Below are 17,696 nucleotides of genomic sequence, written 5' to 3'. Positions count from 1 at the left end.
AAAGAAAAGAAAAAAAAAAAAAAAGGGGAAAGAAGTGAAGAAGGCAGCAGGAGGCTGCTAGAAGCAGCCTGCGCACGGGCAGGGCCGCTTGGGCGGCCGCGCGCATATGGGTGGCCGTGCCAGCGGGCAGGCGCGCTCGTGGGCAGGCGCGCGCGCGCGGGCGGGAGTGCGGCCAGCGCCTAGCGGGGCCCCGGGCGTGCCAGCGGGCCCCGCAGGCCAATTTTTCTTAAAAATTTGGAATTTTGGGAAATTAAGGGGCATTTCTAAATTGATTTTGGGCCCCGGAGGAATTTTCAAAATAAAGGGATTTTTCGGGCATTTTTGGAGAAAATGCCGAAATTTTGGAAAATTAAAAATTTGAGTTTTTCCTCCAAATTTGGTAATCAATCAATGGATTGATTTAAATGGTGCTTTTATGGAGCCCGGTGAAAATTCTTAGATGGGAAAGAATTAAAAATAATTGAGAAAAGGGCGATTGGGCGTCCGAATGAAATTTTCTTTATAACCAATGCGGTGTGGCTAAAGCCCAATTCTGCTAGTGAATCCTGGGATTCAGGGAAGGGAAGGACGAGCCTGGTTTCCATCTAGGGCGTTTCGTCTTGAAACATGGTCCACCCTTCGCCAAAGGCCGAGCAGGTGGACAATTTGGGTGATTGTTCATGAGTAACTCCCGAAAGTGGGAGCGGGGCGTTACACTTGTGTTGGGCTTGGGTCTTCCTTGTTTTGGGCTTGGGCCTTCCTTATGTTGGGCTCAGGCCTGGGCCTTTCTTGTTTTGGGATTGGGGTTTCCTTGTGTTGGGCTTGGGCCTTCTTTGTGTTGGCCTTGGGCCTAGGCCTTTCTTGTTTTGGGCTTAGGATTCATAATATTATATTATTATATATATAATATATATTTTTATATTATATATTTATTTTTATATTAATATTTTTAAATATGCACAAAATCACAAAATGCATAATAATATTCAATTTAAACCATTTTAAGATCAAAATAAGGATGAAATTATAACAAACTTTTTACAAAATTGATCACTAATCACACCCCCCAACTTAAACATTGCTAGTCCCATAGCAATTAGACTTTACATTAGCCAGTATTTATTCACAATAATCGAATGAATATAAAAATTTCAAATTTGAAACCGAAATACATAGAACAGAACAAGCTATCTGTCATACAATCGAATATTCTAAATCAGATTTCAGTCAAAGGTCATACAATCTTAGGAACGGCAATTAGGATGACCATCATTCTACCTTACTCCCTCAAAGTTTTGACTTCAAACCTTACTATGGATTTTCTCTAAAAAAAAAAAACGATTCCTCTGGTGTACACACAAAGGGGTGCACCATTTTAAGAGTAAATGCAAAACAAGTTCAAACTCGGTGTCATCCCAAATACAAAGAACGTATTTTCATGAAAGAACAGGGAATTTGACATAACTTCATGACTGGAATAATGCCATAGATAAATAACTTTTGAATTTAAACAAAATTCCCTACTCCGAACTCGAATCCTGAGATCGCATGATTTATGGCATCAAGAGGGACTAGACCGGGTTGTAATAGGGCTATGAAGTTAATACGAGTTGTCAAAGAAAAGGGTAAAGTGTGCAAAGGGTGTGTCGGGATTTTTTTTCTCTTTTTTTTTTTTGACACTAATATCAAATTGGATATATTGTTTTCTTTAGCATTTATTTTGAAACACTCGTGCTGAAAAGTTAAGAGAACTTCCATTTTTTTTTCATTTCTTCTTTTTTGTTTGCTTCTTCTTCTTCTTTTTTTTTTTTTAATATGAAAGTACCGAGATAGACTGATTCCTAAAAACACACCAGGTTGGACAAACTTCATATGGTTATAGGTTAAACGAGGGTAATGAAAGGAATTATCTAAGAACAGCTCAAATGGGCTAGTAAGGGGGTTAATGTAAAGAAAGAAAAAGGTTAATAGGCCCAAATTGAAAGAAATTGATCCCCTATCATGCTTCTACAAAACGATGTTACTCAGTTAACTAATTCAGAGTTTGAAACCAGCCAAATTCATTCGCTATCATATTAGATATTCAAAGCAAATTGATGTTTTGAAGCTATTGAAAATATGAGATCAACAATAAAGTGCATTCAGAATAAGTGTTATTTCACTCAGAATTATTGATCATTAAGCTCAAACACTCACTCGGGTAATAGTCTCCACTTCTGTTGAGGGATCATGCAGTGTGCTAATTAACTAATTACCATTGCCTTTGACTTTATGACCAACAAACCAATTTCGAATTATTGAATACCCGATGCATGCAAATCACTTATTCTAATCCCATACATCTACGTTTTCAAATAAGAAATTAATGTATTCACGATTCATATTGCAAATTCAACTGGCTATCAGTATATAACTCCAAAGCTTTAGGGATAACATTATTTAAAGCACACACATTTTTTTTTAATTTTTAATAAGAGTAGATAAAAGTAAATAATTCACATAAAACTACAAGTATGGAGTTACAAATTCACAGTTAAACATGGACTAGATAGTTCATAAATATATCTTACTCCCCCCAACTTGAATTGCAGTAATAAAATAGGGTTGTTAGGAATACCTGTAACTCCACGAGTTTGTAAGTTTACTGTGAACTGCTAAATCTTCAACAAATAAGTGAGAATACCCTACATATATTTTTTTATATTTTTTTCACACCGAAATAAGAAAAATTCATGCAAGTCATATAATAAAGAGATGGGTCTCAAGAGTACAAAAAGTACTCCTTACTCAGCCATCTTATTATAGACTTGTCTAACAGTATTCCACAATTTTTGAAAACAAAACATAAAATAAATTCATGCAAGTCAAAATAAAAAGATGCGTCTCAAGAGTACATAAAAGTACTCCTTACTCAGCCATCTTATCATAGACTTGCCCTCCTTAGAGGGATAAATCTAAATTAATCGGACCCCTTTGATGCTTGCTTCCAATTGCCTTAGACCAGTCTATCTGAGGCTCGTAAGGATCGTGCTGTGGAACATAAGCGTGTAATTTCTCTAGCAGCTCCTCAATGGTGGATGCGAAAATCAGAATATTTCTTACAAAAAGAGAAATGAACTTTTGTTCCACAGCCTGATCAAGAAAAGAGAGCAACCCATCAAAAAAATGGTTAATATTTAAAAGTCCAATGGGTTTGGTATGGAGATTGCTCTTAGCCCAGGAGATTATATAAAAGATTTCGTCAAGTTTACCAAAGCCTCCCGGCAAAGCAATGAAGGCGTCTGACTGATAAATCTTACAAGCCATGTGCTTAGACATAGAGGTCATTCTTATAAGTTGACCTCATGTATACTTAGAAATTTGTGGATTAGCCAAAGGGATTGGCATAACACCTACCACATATGATTGCCCAAGATGTGCAGCCTGTGAAACACATCCATTCAATCCATGAGTTCCCCCTCCATAGACCAAATTAATTTTTCTCTCTCCCAATTTTATGCCAAGTTCGCTTCCTGCAAGTGTGTAACAAATATCGCTCCCAAGTTGAGAGCCACATAGTACACAAATGGTATTGATTCGAAGAACTAGCTGGCCTTCCATTTATCTTAGTTCTTTATGTACGCCCTGAAAGTAGAACTGGTTAAAGAGATTTGGCAATCAAAAGTAACTACATAGAAATTCAACAATAAATAAACATAAACAAAAATCATGCGTATATACAAGTAGTTGTGATTGTGGCTCACATCTTCCTCTAGTTTTACGTCCAGAAACGGTTTAAACACCTTCTATGAAGTGGGGATAAGCTTCCCATCCAATTTTCTTATAGATTGGCAAACAGGGTCAATTATAGTCAGATTCCCAAGACTATAGCGTTGGTGGTCACTTCTAAACTGGGTCCATAAAACAAGAATTTCTCGTTGCACTATTCCACACGGATGCGTCTCAAGAGTCAATCGGATATCATCCAAAGACTCCTTACTCAGCCCATCCTTTATGAAACAAATTTTATCATCTCGATTTATGGAAGTAAACCCCACAGATTTGCATCGTGTGTTACAAGTCCATCGAGCACATTTGTGACAACCATTTAATCTTTTCGCTATTCATTTTTTCGAAAAACTACTCTTTCCCAAGCCTGGAAAATGCTTAAAACTAAGTGAGGTTTCTCCAAGAAATCGAACTTTTGCTTAAATTAACCAACAAATATCCTCAGGGATGTTTTTATGCATCAACATCCTAAGTCTTTCACACCTAGTGGCATAAATCTTTTTCAAATCATTTTATGGAGAGATGGATAGTACTTGCAAATTTTCAAGAGCTGAAGATCTATTTTTTAAAACAGAACTATAGTAAGAGAAAAGTAAAACAAAATAATGAATCTTATAGAAGGAACGAGGGTACGTGATTGGAGAATAACACAAATAAGAGAAGACTGAGCTCAAAGAAGTTTGGCTTGCCTCATGCAGATATGGGGTCTCTTATAGGGCTGTGGAAGTCACCATTCCAACAACCACACTTGGCTTGAGGCGTGCCACAAGTGCAGGGTCACGTTTGGCGTCTCCTTTTTCAACGTTTGGTGTTTCTTTTCCAACGCTTGGCGTTTCTTTTTCTTTATAGGGCGGTGTGTTGTTTACTTTATAGGGCAGTGTGATTGCTCTGCCCAAAAAAACAAAAGTGGTTGTCATCATCGTTAAGTTTATCTCCCTCTTATATCTTTATATATATATATATTTTTAAAAAAAGTAAAATTTTTATTTTATTATATATATATATTTTTTTTAAGATTTTTAGTTTTTTTTAAGGGGCCCAATAAAATCACATATACCACACAAAACAATTCCTTAAGTACACCTTACCCCCCAACTTGAATTGCGCATTGTCCTCAATTGGCAATAGTAGAAAAGATAGAGGATAGGCATATCTGGCGGTCATGAATGCATGAATATGTGATGTTTTCTTCACCCTGAATAGCTATAGGGGTTGTTACTAATGTCCTGGATCTAGAGACATCTATTTAACCTAAATGAAAAGGTGGTATTTTAACGTCAGATTCCCAGACGATATGAAACCTCCTTTACTCATTTGATGGTGGATCCCCTAAATCCACACTTCCTTCGTCTTCCTCATAACTATACTGATAAGGTTTCAACCTATGACCATTGACCTTAAGGCATTGCCCTGACTCCTGATTTTTAATTTCAAAAGCCCCATATTTCGAGATGGACTTGATTATGAAGGGGCCAACCCATCTTGACTTTAATTTTCCCGAGAATAAATGCAATCAAGAATCATACAAAAGTACCTGTTGCCTGACATGAAAGCTTTTCCTAATGATGCGTCGGTCATGCAACTCTTTCATGCGAAGCTTGGCCAATCGTGCATTTTCAAATGTGTTGTTTCTTATTTCATCAAGCTCATTTAATTGGAGCTTCCTAGAGAGGCCTGCTTCGGTCAAACTCTTTTTAATTCTTTGAATTGCCCAATATGCTCTATGTTCAATTTCCACGGGTAGATGACAAGGTTTTCCATACACTAATCTATATGGAGACATTCCCAGGATCGTTTTATATGCAGTCCTATACGCCCAAAGAGCGTCTACTAATCTCAAAGACCAATCTTTGCGATTGGTGGCAACGGTTTTTTCTAGGATATGTTTAATCTCCCTATTAGCTAGCTCAGCCTGACCACTGGTTTGTGGATGGTACGGCGTGGAAATCTTGTGCAACACACCATATTTTTTCATGAGACCTGCCACGACCTTGTTACAAAAATGGGAACTCCCATCACTAATGATCGCTCGTGGCATCCCAAACCGACTGAAAATGTTCTCCCTTAAAAATTTCACCACAATCCTATGGTCATTGCTCCTTGTTGGGATTGCTTCGACCCATTTGGACACATAGTCGACAGCAAGTAAGATATACTCATGCCCAAACGAACTAACAAATGGACCCATAAAGTCTATACCCCAGCAGTCAAAGACTTCTAACACCTAGATTGGTTGTAATGGCATCATGTTTCTCTTGGATAGACTGCCTAGTTTTTGACATCGATCACAACTTGAACAAAATCTGTACACATCCTTAAATAATGTTGGCCAATAAAATCCACTTTGTAGAATTTTTGCAACTGTTTTCTTGATGGAAAAATGGCCTCCACAAGCAAGAGTGTGACAAAAATTTATGACACTTTGTTGTTCATGATTAGGGATGCATCTACGAATGATTTGGTCAGGACAATATTTGAACAGATACGGGTCATCCCAGAAAAATGTCACCACCTTCCTAAAAAAATTTTGTTTATCTAGTTTGGACCAATAATATGGGATCTGTCTAGTGACTAGATAGTTTGCTATGTCAGCATACCATGGAAAGGTGAGTGGTTCAGTTTGAGTGTTTGTTTGAAACAATTGTTCGTTAGGAAAGGAATCTTGGATTGGGTTTTCAAATTGATTAAGATTTTGGCATGGTAGACGAGACAAGTGATCGGCCACCACATTTTCTACCCCTTTTTTGTCTTTGATCTCGATATGGAATTCTTGTAACAATAAGATCCATCTAAGGAGATGGGGTTTTGCATCCTGCTTTGTTAATAAATATTTAAGAGCAGCATGGTCAATAAAAACAATCACCAATGACCCCATGAGGTAAGACCGAAATTTATCTCGGGCGTAGACAACTGCTAGCAACTCTTTCTCTGTCGTGGTGTAGTTCTTTTGGGCCTCATTAAGAGTTTTGCTAGCGTAATATATCACATAAGGTTTTTTGTCTTTCCTTTGCCCTAACACGGCTCCTATCGTGTAATCACTGGCATCACACATCAGCTCAAATGGTAGGGACCAATTAGGGGACTGAATGATGGGTGTAGAAATGAGTGAGTTTTTCAATTTCTCAAAAGCAGTTTAACACTTATTGGTCCACTCAAAGGGCATGTTTAGGGCTAAAAGGCGATATAAAGGTCTGGCTATGGCACTAAATGAACCAATAAAGCGCCTATAAAAATCAGCATGGCCAAGAAAAGACCTAACATCCCTCACATTCTTTGGGGCGGGTAATTTTTGAATTAATTCAACCTTATACTGATCGACCTCAATACCCTTAGAAGAAACAATGTGTCCCAAGACACTTCCTTGAGTGACCATGAAGTGGCACTTCTCCCAATTTAGCACTAAATGCTTTTCCTTGCACCTCTCTAAGACTCTCTCTAAATTTTTCAGACAATTGTTAAAGCTCTCTCCATATACTGAGAAGTCATCCATGAAGACTTCCACCACATTTTCTACCAATTCACTGAAGATGCTCATCACGCATCTTTGAAATGTTGCAGGGGCATTGCACAGACCGAATGACATTTGTCTGTAAGCAAATATCCCGAATGGACAAGTGAATGTGGTCTTCTCCAAATCCTCTAATGCAATTTCAATTTGATTATACCCAGAGTACCCATCCAAGAAGCAATAGAAGGCATGTCCCGCTATTCTCTCTAAGACTTGATCTAGAAATGGAAGCGAAAAATAATCCTTCCTCGTCACGGAGTTGAGCTTCCTATAATCAATGCACATACGCCATCTAGTTTGGATTCGCGTAGGGATGAGCTCATTGTTCTCATTTGCTATCACAGTGATTCCTGACTTCTTAGGTACAACTTGAGTTGGACTGACCCATTTGGAATATGAGATGGGGTAGATGATACCTGCATCTAATAGTTTAAGAACCTCTCCCCGAATAACTTCTTTCATGTTCGGGTTTAGATGCCTTTGCATTTGCCTTACAGGTTTCACATTTTCCTCTAAGAATATCCTATGGGTGCAGGTGAGGGGGCTAATGCCATGTAGGTCAGAGATAGACCATCCTATAGTTTTTTTGTGCATTCTGAGGAGATTTAGTAATGCTTCTTCTTAATGCAATTCTAGACTTGATGAAATCACTACTGGCAAAGACTCCATTTCACCTAAGAATGCATACTTAAGGTGATTCGGCAATGGTTTTCTCTTAAGTTGGGGTGGGCGGACCAAAGATGGTGGGGTTTCATTCCCAGGTAATTTCAACGGCTCTGGGCCAGGCATCAATTGTGTGATCTGATAGGGTTTAATTGTATGCATATTTTTATCTACTTTTCATTTTAATCTCGTGTAATTTTTCCTACATAAAATGTGCGTTTATATAGATTTTATATCATTTTAATCTTTTTTTTTGTAGGAACTCAGCAAATGATGTTATTTTGAAGATTTGGAGGTAAAAAGAAAAGAAAAAAAGATATTATAAAGTTAATATTATAATATAAATATAAAAATAAATAATATTATAATATAATTAAAGTTAATATAACTAATAGTATATTAAATATTATATTATATTATTTATATTAATTACATCATTATACATATTATATATTATATATTATGTATTATATTATTGTGTGTGTGTGTGTTGCACGACGGCTGCGTTCATTCCTTCCTCCTCCACACTTTATATATTATAATATATATATATGGAGCCCTAGTCCAAATCTCACATTCACGCCATTTACTTTATAGAAACTAACCAATTTAGATATTCACCCCATTGAATTAATAGAAACCCAATTGATTGTAAGATGGATTAATAAGTGGATTCGAAACACCATAGTTGCCTCCATTTTTTCCAAGTTAAGTTGCTTTTAAATTTACATTTAATTTTAGTTCTCATTAGTTTAATTTATTCAAATTCATTTTTTTTATAGTCTAAATAATATTAAAGTTAATTTAATTTTGGTACTTAATCCAATCCTCGTGGGATTGACACTCTACTGATTCATTATATTATTTGTGCGATTCGTACGCTTGCGAATTAGCCTAACATGATCACTCTGGATGACTTAACGTCAGGCTCTCCCTTCCAAAGTTTGCTTCTCTAAATTATAAATAACCCGCTCATAAAGAGCCTTCTCAAAGTATTCTTCACTTAAGGTCTGGATTAAATCAACCTCTTCCAATTCCATTTCATCATTTGGTTGCTTAGCTATCTTGAAAACATTCATCTCCACTGTCATATTCCCAAATGATAGTTTCATGATCCCATTCCTACAATTGATGATAGCATTCGAAGTAGCAAGGAATGGTCTTCCTAGGATAACAGGAATAGGTGACTGAGGACCTTGGTGGGGATGGGTATCTAAGACAATGAAGTCCACTGGGAAATAGAATTTGTCCGCTTGGATTAGGACATCCTCCACAATCCTGCGAGGAACTTTTACTGAACGGTCGGCCAATTGAAGAATGACCCTAGTGGGCTTGAGTTCTCCCAACCTTAGCTGCTGATAAACACTAAAAGGCAATAGGTTGACACTAGCCCCTAGGTCAAGAAGTGCTTGGTCGACTTTTTGGCTTCCAATTATGCAAGTAATGGTAGGACATCCTGGGTCCTTGTACTTTGGAGGGTCTTGAATTGAAGAATAGCACTTACTTGTTCCATCAGGAATGCTTTTTCCCGCACATTGATTTTTCTTTTAAGTGTACAGAGATCCTTCAAAAACTTAGCATATGAAGGTGTTTGCTTAATTGCATCCAATAAAGGAATGTTTATCCTTACTTGTTTGAACACTTCGTATATGTCTACATTTGTTTTATCTCTTTTTGATTGGGCTAATTTTTGAGGAAAGGGTGGTCGAGGTTCAAATTTGGATCTCTCTTCAATACTCTTCCCTTTTTCCTTTTGCTTTCTCTCTTACTCTCTTTCTTCCTCCTCGACTTTCTTCTTACCCCCTTTACTTCCTTCATTCATTTCATCATGCCCTTGGTTTTTTTTACTAGTGGTAGGCCACACTGTCCTAGGGTCCTCAGGTTTCTCAATTACTTTCCCACTCCTAAGGACAGTGACAGACTGGACTTGTTCATGATTCTCACTAGATGACCCTTCGGCCCTATGGGCTTGACCTACGGGGTTCGGACTTGGTTGTGAGGGAAACTTCCCTGGTTCTCTAACACTCAAGGTCTGAGTCAACTTAGTCAGCTGACTTCTCATGTCTTCTAGAGCCCTATTTGTTTGTTCTTGAAACTTGGCTACTTGGGTATTAGTTCCTATTTAACCTTACATGAATTGTTGTAGGGTGTCCTCTAGAGATCTCCTATGAGGAGGTTGATATGCACCAGATGACCCTTGGTTTGGTTGGTAAGACTGTGGCTGTGAGGGGAATGGTGCATGGGGTTGGGTGGTAGAATCATTTCTCCATGAAAAATTAGGGTGATTACGGGAGTTTGGGTGGTATGTATTGGAATTAGGATTGTACCCTGAGCAGTTCCCACCCTAATTCTGATTCTGATAAGGCCTACCCTCTATGTGACGTGGTTGCCCTCCAGACGCTTGGCCATATAGGACCTCTTTAAAAGAAGGAATGGTAGGACAATCTTCTATCATATGGCCATTTGTCTCACAGACCACGCAAATGACTTCCACCTCATGGACGACCTTGGTTTTTTTTAACTCTAATTCTTCCATCTTCTTTGTTAATGCTGTTAACCGGGCATTGATGTTATCACTTTCACTTATTTGAAATTTTCCTTGAGGCTGTGGACTGACATGCTCTCTTGAGTCTTCCAAAGATAATGGACTTACCTCTCAATTCCTAGTATTCTCAGCTAAAGTGTTGAAAAAGTGAAAAGTTTCTTCGGGTGTCTTCTCGTAAAATTCACCATTGCACATGGTCGACACTAACATCTTAAGGTTGGGGGTCAAGGCATCATGAAAAAAACTAACCACCTGCCACTGCTTAAAAGCATGATGTGGGCAAGTAAGAAGTAGATCTTTGAAAGGATCCCAGGCTTGAGCAAATGACTCGGTGGGTTTACAAGCAAAGTTCATAATTTGTCTTTAAAAATTTAGTTTGCATTTCTCTCCATGTTCCTATTGATCTCGACTCTAATGTGTTCAACCACATTTTAGCTTTGTCTTTTAATGAAAATGGGAACAATTTTAGCCTCACAATATCCTCATTGACATTTTGATCGACACAAGTACCGCAAACCTCTTCAAATTCTCTCATGTGAGTGTACGGATTTTTTGAATCCATACCGTGAAAAGTAGGTAAAATCTGGATGGTACCCGATTTAAAGTTGAATTTATGATGGTTAACTGGAAGTACAATGCAAGAGGGAGTAGTTTGCCTTGGAGGGTGCAAATAGTCCCTGAGAGGTCGAAGCATTTTAGCTCCCAAGGGATCTTGATCAGCATGTCACCCCCTTGACTAGACATGTTATCATTTTGTTGAGACATTAGAGATTGTGAATGGACTTCTTGTTCTAGCACTCTACCTGATCTAAGTCTCATACACTGTTTAGTAACTAAAAGTTATCTAACAATTTTTTTTTTAAGTATATAGATTTTTTTCTTATCTTTAAAATATTTATTTTTTTATTTTGTTTTTTTTTTGTTTTGCTTTTTTTAAAAGTAGTAAAACAACAAGAATAACACACTAAGTTACCAATTAATCTCCTCGGCAACGGCACCAAAAACTGACTGCTACGCTATTTTGCACATTTATTTATCAAAACAACAACCAAATTTATCAAACACTAATCCTCTTGTTAAAGCAGGTATAGGGAAATTATACTCGTCAGTGTTCGAGTGTGCGTGTAGTACAATTTTAAATTTATAATTCGGTGAGTCCAAGTCGGTTCACAGGGAGATTATTTTGGATGAAAACAAAAATCACTGAATATTTGATTTTTAAGAGGTGATTAAGATGATATAAAGGAAAGGATTAAAACTAAGTTAACACTGAATTTAAGTAGCTTGGGTCAAGACAATTTCAATGTCAAAACCAATTAATTCCCAATTTAATAAAAAAGATTAATAATACTCATCTGAATTAAGTTTTACAGATCTGTCAGTAATTTTAGTTCAAGATAATGATAATTCTTGTTTAAGCAATCTCCATACATGGCATGAAAATTTTAAATTAAGCAATTATCATAAATTGAATTATATCTCACAGACAGAATTTATAGGTACAAATTAATCATTTGGGCTTGGATATGAAAACATTTTCAAATCTAGCAATCTCCATATGTGGCATGGAAATTCTAAGTTAGGCTTATGCTCCAATCCAAACTCAAAGATACACTATATGCATACTGCTCAAATTAAATCAGATTAATATTACACATTTGAAGATTAACTTTCTTTGGGAATCATTGGCGTTGGACATTATCCTTGCCTTAACCCAAGATTAGATTTAGCTACTCATCTTCATTTTTAAAATAAATTGGCAGAAATTTAAATGACGAGAATTACAAGACAGTATTTAAAAGACTATTTTTTAACCGACCATATAGGCGGTTGATCGGGCTGTCGAACACCGATAGATTAGATGAATAATGATTTTGATTTGCAGCAAGGGTGCAACCCAAAGTCGTCTCCCAACGAACCTCAAACGGATCTGTTAAAACAAGACTAAACGGGGGGGGGGGGGGTTGGTGAAAAAAACAGAAAACAAAATAAACACGAAGACAGTAAACCGAGATGCAACCGGTTGCAACCTTTCCTCCCTACCCGGGTATCATCATCCACCATATAAAGAACCTATTTATCTTTAATCCTCAGATAAAAAAAAAAATGCTTGACAATCGTCGAAGACTAAATCGAAACAAATATAAAAATCACAGAAGATCTTCTTGATCAATATACAAGTTTCAATTTCTTTTAGCACACGGATCTGAAACCGACATGAACAATCGCCCACTAAGTTTATTTTATTTCTTCCAACCAATACCCCAATCGAGACTATTAGTTAAATCTATCCAAGCATCATGCATGCATTCATACGATCGCATAAAATACATACACACTTGAGAAGAAGAAAAGAAACAAAACCATAAGATTAAAGATGAAAACAGATATACAAAAACGTCCACAGATTCAAACCAGGTAAGGAGTATGGCATGCAACCGGTTACAAAATCCTTAGCCTTCCATCTTGATAAGAACAATGGAGAAAAAGAAAAATTGGCTACTGTTCATGTGAGAAAAGAATTCTTCTCTAATGGCCTCTTAATGTGCTTAAATAGAGCTTAGGGAGGAAACCCTAGGTTATCGAAACTCCACAGCTGATTTCGAATAGGATAACGTGCGTTCTGGGCTTCAACCCCTTCATAAAAATTGTAGATCAGGAAGATTAGATGAATTTGGGATTTTTAATAACTTGATTTGGATATCGGACGCCCAAGTTATGGCCTTTTAAAGAATTAGTGTCTGTGCAGCTTTCCTAATTTAACCCAGCTATCTGGTCCCGATTTTGAAGCGATGTTTGGAGGCCCAAACGAACTCGGATTTGGACAAACCATATCATTACAGAAAGCCCAAGAAATCCTCTGAAATATCTCTGAAGACATCATTCACGTTCTGGGATTATAACTTGGCCAAATGTTTGAAAGAAGCATAGAAGGTCAAATCTGTCAGCACACTTTTGCTTCTTTGTCTCCAATCTCCTTGTTTCCCTTCTTGCCATCAAAACTACTTATGACCCAAGAAGCCCTAATCTTTCCAAAATAAAATAAAATAGTGTGAAGCCCAATTCCTATAAAATAAAATAAAACAAAATCAAGATGAATAAAATGACACAACTAACGTGCAAAAAGACTAAGTATGAGGGCTAAATAATATGAAAATATGCGCTCTATCAACGGTATATAATGAAAAGATAATAATTGAAAGACTATTTTTTAACTGACCATATAGGCGATATATAATGAAAAGACAATAATTGAAATACTATTTTTTAACCGACCATATAGGCAGTATATAATAAAAAGACAATATGAATAACATAATACAAGTATATGGAAACAAAGGTTGAAGATTTAAGAGAGAAATTCTAAGAACAAAACTATATAGAAACTAAAGTGAAAAATTTGAGAGAGAAATCTCAAGAACACAACTATTCTTTCATTATAGGAAAATTGAATGGTTACAAATGCACCCCAAGTGTGACACCCATAACATAAAGACATGCTTAATAATAATATCCATATGAAATTCAAAGTTTAGCGCAGACGAAAACTTAAGAAACCAAACTTTAATAAACTTAAGTAAAGTTTTGGCCATAATAAGATTCAGAATATCTTTTGTGTAAATAAAAAGTTTGGTACTGAAAACATGGCTTCAATAATATAAAGAAAGACATAGCAAATATAATAGCATCCATACTGAGAAATTCGAATTTAAAATGAGACTTGGCTCTTTTCATAAGCTTAAATAAGCTTTAAGAACATATGGTGTAGCAATCCTGTACATATATCATAAGAGTGTAATAACGAAAATATTACAAAACATCATTTTGAATATTAAAAGTTATCCTCAAATATCCACCACACTCCACGTCCACGCTCCGATCTCCTCATTCATAATCACCTGGGGGGAAAATATGGGATGAGATTCTTGCGAGTCTCAGTAAGTACAAGAGAACTATCATATGTATTTAAACAAGTCATGACATAACATAACATATCATATGGAGACACGAGAGGTTTTACCAACTACGGGGGCATGAACCCTCGTGCGTAGCGCTACCGAGCTCCGGTCCCGAAATTTGCGTGAACATAACATAACATAACATGAGGGACCACATAACATAATTCATGGGCATGCTTAAACAACATAAATAGTTCATAATGTACTTACCTCAACTTGGTTGGACAAGATTTGAATGTTTAAGGCTTCACACCTTACTGGGTTTGTATTTCTGTAGACAAAACGCGTATTTTCGTGAACTAAAACTCATGTAATATTATATTGGATCGTAGGTAATCAAATAAGGGGTTCATATGTGAAATATAATGGAAAAAGGGGCCTCCACGCTCCCTCACGCGCCCCAAGAAGAGGTGGCGCCTATTTTCGCGTCTTGGGGGCAGGTTTGACACCCTTTAGTATTTTTGCCATATCTTTCTCATTTTAACTCCGAGTCGACTTCCGTTTGAACCTAAGGACTCCTATTTCAGTCCTATACATGATGATGGAAAGAAATAAGACTTATCTCTCTGATTTGTGGACTGTTACAGCCGATACTTGCAGCTGTCCGTTTTCCGTCAAGCCTTTGCCTCTTCTTCGTTTTCTCTCTTATTTTCCAACGACTTCCTCTCCTTCTTTTTACAGAACTTCCTCCTCAAAATCAAGACCTTATTTCTCTCTAAAAGTAATATCAACGTAACTTGGATTCGGCTCACACAATTTTGAGATGGCTTGGGAAGTTAGATTTCAAGCCTATTTATAGAATTATCCATCAAATCATAGCATGCCATGTGTCACCTTAATTATTTAGGGTTCATCATTTCTTCCATGTGTTACCACTCAAATGGTGACATGTGTCCCAAACTTGGAGGTTAAGTAAAGGTTTGGAGAAGACTTAGACTTATCCATGTGCTTCCATTCAAGTAATGCCATGTGTCCTATAATCATTACAATATTTGAATTTTCCAATCTTCTCAAGCAAGCTTCTATTCTCTTCCAATCCAAGACTCCAAATCTTACCTTCACGTGGCTTATAGGATAGGAACCCTTCATGGCCCTTATCTCTTCCTTTCCAAGCCAATTTATTTCTTCCAAGCTGAGCCATTCTAAGGCTTCTAGTATAAGCCAATCTCTTTCTTCCAAGGTAAGCTATTATAAGGCTTCTAGTGTAAGCTAATCTCTTTCTTCCAAGGTAAGCCATTCTAAGGCTTCTCGGGTAAAGTTAATTATTACAACTTCCAAGATAAGCCACCTTAAGACTTGGAGAAGACTTTAGAAAATACTTGGAAAAGACTTAGCAAAGACTTAGAGAAGACTTTAGAAAATACTTGGAAAAGACTTAGCAAAGACTTGGAAAAGACTTAACAAAGACTTGGGGAAGACTTACTTTAACAAAGACTTGGAGGAGACTTACTTTGGAGAAGACTTATCGAAGACTTTAGAGAAGACTTAGCGAAGACTTTGATTTAAATAAGGTTTGTACCCGAAATGATCCAAAGCTATATTGGAGTTTTATTTGAAATCCATAATCATGAATTTCACAATCCCTTGAAAATGCCTCATTTCATCATAATCTGAACTTAAATATCCCTGGTATATATCACAATTGAAAGTTCTTGGATATTACAAAAATCTCGAGTGTTACATCCTTCCCCTCTTAAAATAAATTTCGTCCTCAAAATTACCTTCAGTTGAGGTCATCAAACAGTTGGGGGTATATGGATTGCATCTCATCTTTGCGCTCCCAAGTTGCTTCTTTAACTGAATGTTGTTGCCTTAATACTTTGACCAATGCTATTTCTTTATTGTGAAGCTTCTGTACTTCTTAACCTAGAATGCGTACTAGCTCCTCTTCAAATATTTAGATCTTGTTGGATATCCATTGGTTGATGCTTGATTACGTGAGTTGGGTCAAGGACATATTTTCTAAACATTGATATGTGGAAATCATCATGTACTGCTGAAACTTCTGGTGGTAAGACCAGTAGGTAAACAACATTCCTAACGCGCTTCAAGATCTCAAATGGACTTATATACCAAGGTCTGAACTTTCCTTTCTTCCCAAACTGTAGGACTTCCTTTATGGGCATAATCTTTAGGAATACCTTATCACCTATGGTAAACTCCAGATTCTTTCTTCTTTTATCCGCATAGTTTTTTTGTCTATCTTGAGCCTTTTCATACTAATCTTGATTCTTTCGATGGCCTGAACTGTTTGCTCCACAATCTCTAGACCCATTAACCACCAAAATCAAGAGCATATCCTCTAAAGTTTGAATTGTTCTTTCGGATTATCCATGGAAAGCTGTACTAAAACTCACTTTGGTGCCCATAGCACGGTGTAAGCTCTTCCAAAGAGTTCGATGTAGACCTGGGGTCCCTATAGGATGCAATGGAAACTCTAACACCGTGCAATCTTACTATCTCCTTGACATACAGTCGTACAAACTGATCCGTTATCAGACTTGTAACTTTGATTCAACAAATCTTCCAAATTGTAAAATAATTAAACCATCGAATAATCCCGAAATGTTCATAACTAGTCAATAAGACCAAAGCACCTTAATCATAAATTTCCCAACTTTTGATTATCAATCTACCAAATATCTACATATCTATTAATGCCCATATGTACACCAAATGCCCATTTTCCTTAGATACATATGAGAAATCTGTGATGTCATAACTCCTAACTCAAATAATTTCTTGAATCCCAAAATTTCCTATAGACAATGTCTTTCTAAGATCTTATTATGCTCTTATGATCCTCAAATTGACATAGGGTCCTCATGACCTTGGTTGCATACATTCCTTGAACTCCAAAATTCTCATAAATTAATTTGACTTACAGAATAATCTCCTGAAATCCTTGAGACCTAGATCCATCAAGTTTTTTGTAAAATATCTGTTAATAAAGATTCCATATTTCCCAAAAATTCTTTGTAAAGAAAGTTGATAATTAGATAATCTCCTTAGCACCCAATAACTTTAAATAAAACATTTGTACAAAAGGGTTCTAACTTCCTCCAACAATTCAACTAGTTTCCCCAAAATTTATCAAATAACCACATACTTACTTGCATATTTACAAATGATGTCTTTTCCTTCAAGATCCCTAAAACACTCCTCAAATGATTTCATTCTCATCCTCCTTTTTTTCTTTTCTAGGACAACACTCAACCAGATTGTTCATCCTTGCCCTAACTATTCATAAGACTTTAGATTTCTTTACAGGAAT

This window comes from Diospyros lotus, chromosome 6, assembly GCF_014633365.1.
Source record: "Diospyros lotus cultivar Yz01 chromosome 6, ASM1463336v1, whole genome shotgun sequence".
Lineage (NCBI taxonomy): Eukaryota > Viridiplantae > Streptophyta > Magnoliopsida > Ericales > Ebenaceae > Diospyros > Diospyros lotus.
This window is presented reverse-complemented; position numbering follows the sequence as displayed.